Source organism: Amblyomma americanum, chromosome 10, assembly GCF_052857255.1.
Source record: "Amblyomma americanum isolate KBUSLIRL-KWMA chromosome 10, ASM5285725v1, whole genome shotgun sequence".
Taxonomy (NCBI): Eukaryota; Metazoa; Arthropoda; class Arachnida; order Ixodida; family Ixodidae; genus Amblyomma; species Amblyomma americanum.
The window spans coordinates 107,703,526-107,711,883 of record NC_135506.1 but is presented as its reverse complement, the minus strand read 5'-3'; the positions used below and the strand labels follow the sequence as shown (position 1 = coordinate 107,711,883).

The 8,358-nt window shown below is 50.4% G+C and overlaps 1 long non-coding RNA gene across 1 annotated transcript; it reads left to right on the top strand.

Annotated features, from left to right (window-relative positions):
- The first annotated feature begins 2,441 nt into the window (after positions 1–2,441).
- On the top strand, positions 2,442–6,489 carry LOC144107638 (uncharacterized). Its single transcript, XR_013309336.1, has 3 exons — positions 2,442–2,565; positions 4,475–4,650; positions 6,190–6,489. It is a non-coding gene; the product is annotated as an uncharacterized LOC144107638 (long non-coding RNA).
- The last annotated feature ends 1,869 nt before the right edge of the window (positions 6,490–8,358 follow it).

The window sequence follows — 8,358 nt, the reverse complement described above, 5'->3', positions numbered from 1 at the left end:
TGGTATAATTAGTTCTTGTCGACCCTTCGCATGGGTGTCCACCGATATATGCGAGACAGTTATACGCCATATCCTTTCCTCAAACCTGGTTCGGGTGTCCACCTACATGTGTGAGACAGTTACAGCTCCATTTCCTTCTTCAATTTTGTTGGGGCAGTGGGGTACATTGTGGGGAGGAGGAGGAGGGATTTTTCGCTCACGGCCGACGCCGACGACCCCGGCTTTTCTGCGACGCGAGCTCTTTAACGTTGTCGCGTTAAAGCTTTAATGCGTCGCTTGTCCACATATAAATAAGAAGGCGAGACATCAGCATCTTATTTTATTGCGAACGACTTGTTCTCCGCGCAGAGCTGACGCTGTAAAAAGCGGTTGGTTGCTGTACTCGGATGCAACTCAAGAATAAGGCGGCCAGTGCCCCTCAAAGGAGCCCTTCCAGCCAGTGGCATCGATCAATCCTCCCCCTTGAATGATTCTCTACCTCTCCCTCTTAACATGTGCCCTTGAACCCGTTAGCGGGAAATCCTAGGGGGCGGCATATGAATGGAGGATAATTACGGCTTCAGAATGAGAATCTGTCTTTATTTGTTAATATTTTACATACGTGCAGTATATCAAACAGAAGGAGGTCCCGAAGTTAAAGAGTGTTAATCGGATTAACCGCGACTTCATGAAAATGGGCCGGCGCCATTAGCTGGAGGGCCTCCTTTGAAGGGCATCTGTCCCTTCGATCTTAAATTGTTGCTGGCTAATGCGATACCACAATCCCCCCACCTCCCCACCTCGCTCTCTGCTTATACCAAACGAAAACAGAATGCCTACCATTATGAGCGCCCAACTATGTCACTGCAAAATTCTTCCAGCGCAAAAACGTCAACGCATGTGTTTACTGCTCGCTCCCGGCGAGGTACATATATGTTTTTGCTATGTGGATCGTAGGTACGTTTGTAACTGATAACTGGCTCACTTGTCCTTTTTCTTCAGACACATGGAAGGCGGTTCCCGCCGGCCAGCCCTAGCACGGAAGCAGGAGGGTTCTTTGCGCATGCCCACCACACCAGCATGCTTCAGGCAGTCACTGCCTTCTATCTGTCTGGTAAGCGTGTGGTTTCTCGATAAATAGAAGCGAAGGTGTGGGGTAGTTGCTAGTTCATTCATCTGCCTGCTGTCGCGTAAGACGAAACCATAAGAATAATTGTTTTGGTGCTTCCGTGCTGTCTTCCTCGTTTGCGGTCACCCATTTCTGCAACAAGGCTTGTTAAAGAGTGTCTACTCGTCCTGTAATCTCCGTGTTACGCATTAGCAACGCTTCATATGCTCCCTGGTTTGACTGAGCTCGTGAGTCGCAAGGGATTCCCATTTTTCTAATCACGAGCGAGAAGCAAGAAAAGGAGGGTCAAAAGTTTCATCATTCGCCCATACTTAGTCTCATAAGCAGTTTGCAGTGCAGTTGATAATGCGGCAATGGCTGAGCCAATGGGCATGGTGCGCGCTCCATTAATATTTTCCTCCGTACCTGAATGCTCCTGAATGCTCCGAATGGTGGCTCTATCTCTAAGGAGGAATGAGTAAATTATTCAACTCCTCTGTCTTCGTAGTAAGTGACCCCTGTTTTCTCTTAAGTTTTCTTTTTTAAGCTAAAGCTTCACTACGCTAGGTAAAGCCGGATCGCCGCCGTGTGTTGCACCGCTGTCACCAGCTATAAAACCGGCTTGAACAAAGCACCGGCTATAATGAGTCACCGGCTACAAGAAAATACCACTGATTGCTTCACGTGACCATTACGTGTTTTTCTGCTCCATAGCCCAGGAACACATATTACCCATCTGAAGTAAAAAAAACAAGAATACATGACTAGCTACAGCTTGCTTCGAACGCATATTATCTTTGTCTATAAGCAAGTGCTCATATGACATCCGCGACGCTATGGTAAAGTGCACTTCTTGAGAGATATCTAGCTGGGCTCCGTCGATAACCCTGGTAATCAACGTTATTGCTACTTCACCCCCGCCTAAACGGAGAACGAACTGTGGCAAGGCCCCTTGTGGATCTGAACAAACGAAGATCGCGCCGAACCAGAGTAATGTCTCTATAAGCGACGCTTTCCTGAGGGTTATGGTGGCTGTATCCCCATGCGGGCGCTTCCGTATAGGTTAATTGACCTTTTTCCGCCGGGAGACGAAATTTTGTTTTCTGAGCACATCGAAGGCTTTAAATACGGACAGGAAGCTTCTACGTTTCTGCCGAAAACAAAGCTTCTATGCCTGGCCAGGCACCCGAAAGTGCAGTATTTATTGGCGGCGTTTTATCTGCGTCTGTCTGAAAATGGTACAGTTGTCAACCCCATAATCGGCTATGCAGATTGTCGAGTCGTAATAATTGAATCTGAACACATCTAGGGCATCATATGACTATTTGCATTGCAGATGTTATCGAGAAGAAACTTGCGTTTCCGTTGTGGCCCGGAACTACCGAAAACTCGTTCGAGCCGCAGAGTGAAAGCGGGAGAAGCCAAACAGCAGGCTTCGCTGCCACGTCAAGAACCCTTAGGCTACAACTGCGAAGCAGGTGCTGTTGCCGGACAAAGTCCGGCCGAGACTCTATGTAATTCGAGCAACCTGTTTTACGCACGCCCTCTTAAAAGATTGGGTGCGCCGAGGAGATACCGTATGTTTGGGTGTTCTGTGACGGCGATGGCAGATTCTTTGACCTTTGAGGTGGTAGTATTTGAGGTTAAGCTTTGGTGAATAGCGCGTTACATGTGGTCAGTACTGCAAAGTGTCACGCGTACTCCAGTTCCTTGTTTTGCGTCGTGCAAGGCAGTGAGAGTTTTATTGACGGATGCCATGACTGATGAGGACAGGTAAGTAGAGAAGAAAGCGCGCCATCTATGTTGATTTGAAGGAAGTGTGTCGGTAGACAGCGGCTCATAGTAGGGAACACAGAAGTAAGATACACAGGAGCGGCGGCCCTTACGCACCCCTATGCTATCAGCAGGTGCGAATTTGCTACACAAACGGCCAGGTGGCGTCTGTCCGTCCGGGCACTAAGCGTTGCGCTGTACTGTCTCCCACCGCTGCTCCTCCCTCGCCAATGCGACTTTTTGCACACTGCGCACTTTCCCCGTTTCGCTGTCCTCCTTGCAGACATAGCCACATCGACACACCACACCTCGTCATTGCAGCGAAACGAAATGCTAGGTGACGCGGTCCTGGCAGACTCCTTAAGTACTTAGCGGAGGCTTGCGTGGTGTATTAATGTTTTGTCGGCGGCAAACCGAGTGTTCAAGATCTTCGCGTGCGCCACATTTGGGGCAATGAGGGCTGCCGGATCCCCGAAGTTTATGAAAAAAAATTTTGCGCGCAAGGAAAGTGCAAGTGAATTCGCTGCAGGTGATTGCAGTCACGCCTATGTAAGCCTCGTGGCATGCGAAAGTCGCAAGTGGGGTCAGTCAGAAGTACTGGGTCTGTATTGAGGCTGCGAATCACATCACAGAGAGCGTTGCACCTGTTAGGATTCGATTCAGCAGCCACAAGTCTGGCGCCATGACTGCGAGAAATGCGAGTTGGGATAGCAGCAGGGTTTTATCACCATGCGCCGCTTTCGCTGGGGTGGCAGCGTGGATGCCTCCGAACCCAAGTTGCACCGGTGCCAGCATTTTGCAAGCGCCAATGCTAAATGCGAGGGCCATCTATCTTGTGCTTGGCCAGGCTTTCTCTGATGCAGAAAAATTCATCCCCTTCACAGTGAAAAGCGGTGGAGGACTCCTATGCTGCGCTTATGAATTGACGCGATAGCATACGCGGTTTGCTGCGTCATGTGTTGCTTAGGCGACGCTTCAGGGTTTTTAAGTTGTTTAAGTTAATCAGTTGATCAATTACGCACTCTAAATTTTCTTAACTGGCATCATGAAGCATTGGATTTTGCTTTCTGGTCATTTTGACACTTTTGAACCCGCTTTTTCTAGTTCTTTTCATTTCTTCATTTTCTTAATTAAAAAAGATTTCCTTAACTCATCATTGCCTGTCGCACTCCAATCAATCGTCAATCACTAGAACCACAAATTATCATGATACAATTTTTTAGACAGCTCCCAATTATTTCCGACACACGGTGCGTGTCAGAAAACCCATATGCTACCACGCAAAAAAAGTTAAACTCCTTCCTCAGGCCGGGGAATCGAACCCAGAACTTTGAGGTCGCTGTCTAGCTTTCCAAGCTTACAGAGGCGTAGTTTGCAGCTTCGGACTCTGAAATTCGAGAAGCATCAGCCATTTATGGTTTAATTCGAATGTTTTTTAAGGTCCGACGGCCTTCTAATTCGTCAAAGTTCTATTGTGTTTGGTATGCTCGTGGACTGTGCAGTTTATCTTCTGCATTCGACACTATATTTTGTTTGCAGGAACTTTCTTAAAAAACTGTCACTCCCTAGCGTTTGATTTCCTCCCCATTTTTATTTATTTACTTTTTTCCTCAGATTCGCTGGGAGGTAGCAGCCACACGGTAACGATCGCTCGTATTAGTCCGGCAATCGGCAACCGTGAGGAGACCCTGGACACACTGCGCTACGCCGACCGGGCTAGGATGGCCAAGAACAAGCCGGAGGCGAACATCGATCCAACCCAGGCAGAAATCGCGAAACTCTGCCAGCAGGTGGGCTCCTCTTTGCAATGCAAGCATAGGTCACAGTACAGCAAACAGGATCCGTGGTACTTGGATGGTATTGCATCGATGGCCACTCAGTACCTTTGCAATTGCCATATTTGCAGGAACGTAACGAGAGTTTTTTTTCCTTAGTCCGTCGGTTTGGGAACACATCTTGCGTTATATTCAAAACCAAGATACGAACATAGTGTTTTTTTCGGCTACTTCTATGATAGCTACAGCAAGCTTCGCCACCTGACTTGCGAACTGCTAGAAGACAGCTTAACTTGGGGTGTCTATTGGTGTGCATGGGCAAAGGCGAACGTGGCTCGGCCCGATGAGAAAGAGAAGGCACTAGAAGAGACGAGTGCCGTAGAGAAAAGAAAAAAATGGGCACTGGGAGCAGACAGCACGAAGAGTGAAGCAGCGGTGGCTCTGCAGCGATGGCGGCTGCTACTGCATGGGTGTCTGCATGCATCAACGTGTCGAAGGCCTTGCTGCATTCCTTGTGTCGCACGCATTACTGCGTGATATGTTGTTTGGCCAATAATATTAGCGCACCTGCTGCTTTCCTATTTTTGTCTGCCGTTTTCATTTTTGCAGAGCCCTCGGCTGTAGCTGTTTTGAACAGGCAGAGGTCGGGTTGTACAGTTAAGCCTCGATTTAACGAAGTTGATCGAATCAGCAGTTTGCTTTGTGACACTGAAATTTCGCTGGATAGAAATTCGTATTTAGAGTGCCAACAATCCTTCAAGCATGTTGTAAATTCCTCACGGAGAAAAAAAAATTCATTTGTTGTGAAAACGGTAATTTCTTTCTGCTCTTCCTTCGCCGTCAACAACAGTTTTGCCCGTCGCTCGTACGCCCGATAGGATTGCATGTGATCATATTGTGAGCTCGCGAGCCACCTCAGCATGTCTACCACGCTGAGACAGATGACGGGGACCACTAGACTGTCTTGGGTTTCACTTTGCTGTCGTCATCGTCACGTGATTGCTCGAGAACTGCCGACTCGACACATTCCGCCGCCACCATGCCAGCTGCCCCAATCCCTCCTGTTTTTTGGCGTACTTTATTTTGGGACTTGTGCTGTAATTTATTGTAGCAGACTTTCACTATAAAGCCAGTCACTATTAATTTAATTTGATTGGTTTTTTTAGCGGTCACGCATGTGTATACTCTTTTATGCATGCACGTTAAGAAAGAAAGGGCAGAGTTGAAAAATTGGGAGGTTTCTCGTAAAAAGCCAAATATTCAAGATTGAGAGTGCCTGCCTTAAAGAATTCAAAATATTCACATTGCAATTACTCAGTGTACTGTGCGATGTCAGTGCTCGTTAAAGGTCCCCACGTGGTCCAAATGATTCCGGAGCCCTCCACTACGGCACCTCTTTCTCCCTTCTTTCATTCCCTCTTCTATCCCTTTCCTTGTGGTGCACTTCGGGTGTCCACTGAGATATGTGAGACAGTTGCTGCACCATTTCCTGTCCTGAAAACCAATTTTAATTTTCAATTACTTCGCCTTTCCTTCCTCCCCGCGGCGACCAAGGCCTGTCAGCAGATGAAGAGGATCACCGCCGCCGTGGACAAGCTCACCGCTCGAGGCCAGGGCATCTCCCAGCAAGCCGCGCTGCGTCTATATAATGCCGCAGCTTTGGGGGCGGTGCTCTATGCGCTGCCGCTCGTCACGGTGCGCAAGCCGTGCTGGAAGAAACTCGAGCGTCAGCACCGCAAGTCCCTCCGCGTGTGCCTAGGCCTGCCCAAAAACTCGCAGTGCGCCGCAACGTTGGCCGAGGCAGGAGCGTGGCCACTTGAGGTCCAAGCAGCGCGCAGGGCATTTAATCACATCGACCGGCTTCCCCGCACACCGGACGGCGGCTCGCTGCTGCAGCGTATGCGCTCGCACCCGCGCTCACGAATGGGCGCGGCGCTGCTGGAGTATGAGCAATTGACACAAGGCCCACCCCCCTACGGCTCCTGCGCGCCCTGGCCTGCTGCCTCGGAGGTACAGCGAGAGATCGTCGGCATTGCGGGAAAGCGGAGCACACCACTCTGTGCTGTGCAGCAGCTGGCCAGAGCCGTCATACACGAGGAGCTCCAGGACCATCTCCTCGTGTACACCGACGCCTCAGTGGCCCGCGACAGCTGCTCCCTTGCTGCGGCGGCCACCATCCCCGCCCTGCAACCGCACAGCCAGCAACACGCAGCCTTCCTGGGCTCCTCCACCACGGCGGAGTTGATGGGGATCCGGCTCGGGCTGGACCTGCTGCTCATCCTCGGTACTCCGCCGCCCAGGAGTGCTCTGCTGTGCGACTCCCGCGCCGCCCTCAGCCGCCTGCAATCTAAAGGCCGCGGTACCCCACTAGTGCGGGAAAATCGCTCGCGCATCGAGCGCCTGGCGCAGAGAGGTTGTGCCGTGCGTGCACAGTGGGTGCCCGGTCACTGCGGCATCGCCGGCAACGAAGAAGCTGACGACCTCGCGACCGCTGCACACCAACTACCTGCCAGCGATCTGCCCCTTGCGCTGGAGGACGTGCGTGCGGCCATCCACGACCACCTCCGAAAGCAGCACCCCGACCAACGCATCGCGGGAGGTGAGCGCATCGACAGTGTCACCGGCTGTCGCGCACTTACAAGGTCACAACGTGCAATGATCCTCCGCGCGCGCATTGGCTGCGTGTGGCCTGGGGAACGACGGGTGCGTCACGGAATCGCGACGAGTGATGTGTGTGACGGATGCGCTGCAGTGGAAACAATAGAACACCTGCTCCTTCGCTGTGCCGCGTTCGCCGATGCTCGTCGCCATATGCTCGCGGCCTATAGGGCGCAATGCATACTACCAGACTCCGTCAAGACGCTATTGTGGCCGCAGGGCAGTGCGCGCACTCGTGAGTGAACTTTGGTGAGCCGCTGTGCATTCATCGAACACACGGGCTTCACGTCCCGTCTGTTCTCCGTCAGGTAGTTACACGCAGTGACCGAACGCTCCGCGGGTTCTACCTTGAAGGATTAATAACTGGACGCCCCACTCCAGTTGTAACCATCACAGTGCTGTGCGCGTGTGTGATTTAATTCCTCTAAATGAACTAATCACGCGCACAACCTGGACACATTTCTTATTGTGTAAATAGTTTGTACATATTACTTCTCCCCCTATCCTCTCTTCCTGTCCCCTCACCTCTCTCATTTCATTTCTCCATTCTGCCTGCTATTCTTAATTTCCGCTGCCCCAGCTCAGCTGCTTCAGTATCGATGGCAGATGCCGGGGCTAGCAAGAAATATTTTCCTTCCTTTTTACTATTATTTTTAATAAAACCACTACCACCACCACCATTTTCAATTACTACTACTCACTTTATATTCACTTCAAAGAATATTCGCACAAGCCTAATTGTAACAATCTCGCAAAGGGCTGAGCCACCTAGCAGTGTACCTAGGGGTTGGACATTTCGTTTTAAGCCGAAATAAAACGATAGGTGTGGGCTGATTTTAGTTTTTCAAATTCAGTTTCAACATAATTCTGAATTCTTGGCATCCAAGGCCCAGATAGCTGCTGTTGAATGCAAGTGCACTCAGTCAAAGCTGAAATTAAGTAAGCAGGAAGCCAGGGGCAAGAAACGACGATGGTGTTGTTGAATAAGCAGCGCAGCTGTGTGACTTAAGGTACTGCTCTGCTAGTTTACACGCCGGTGGCGACCGGGAAGCAGCAACCTCTCAC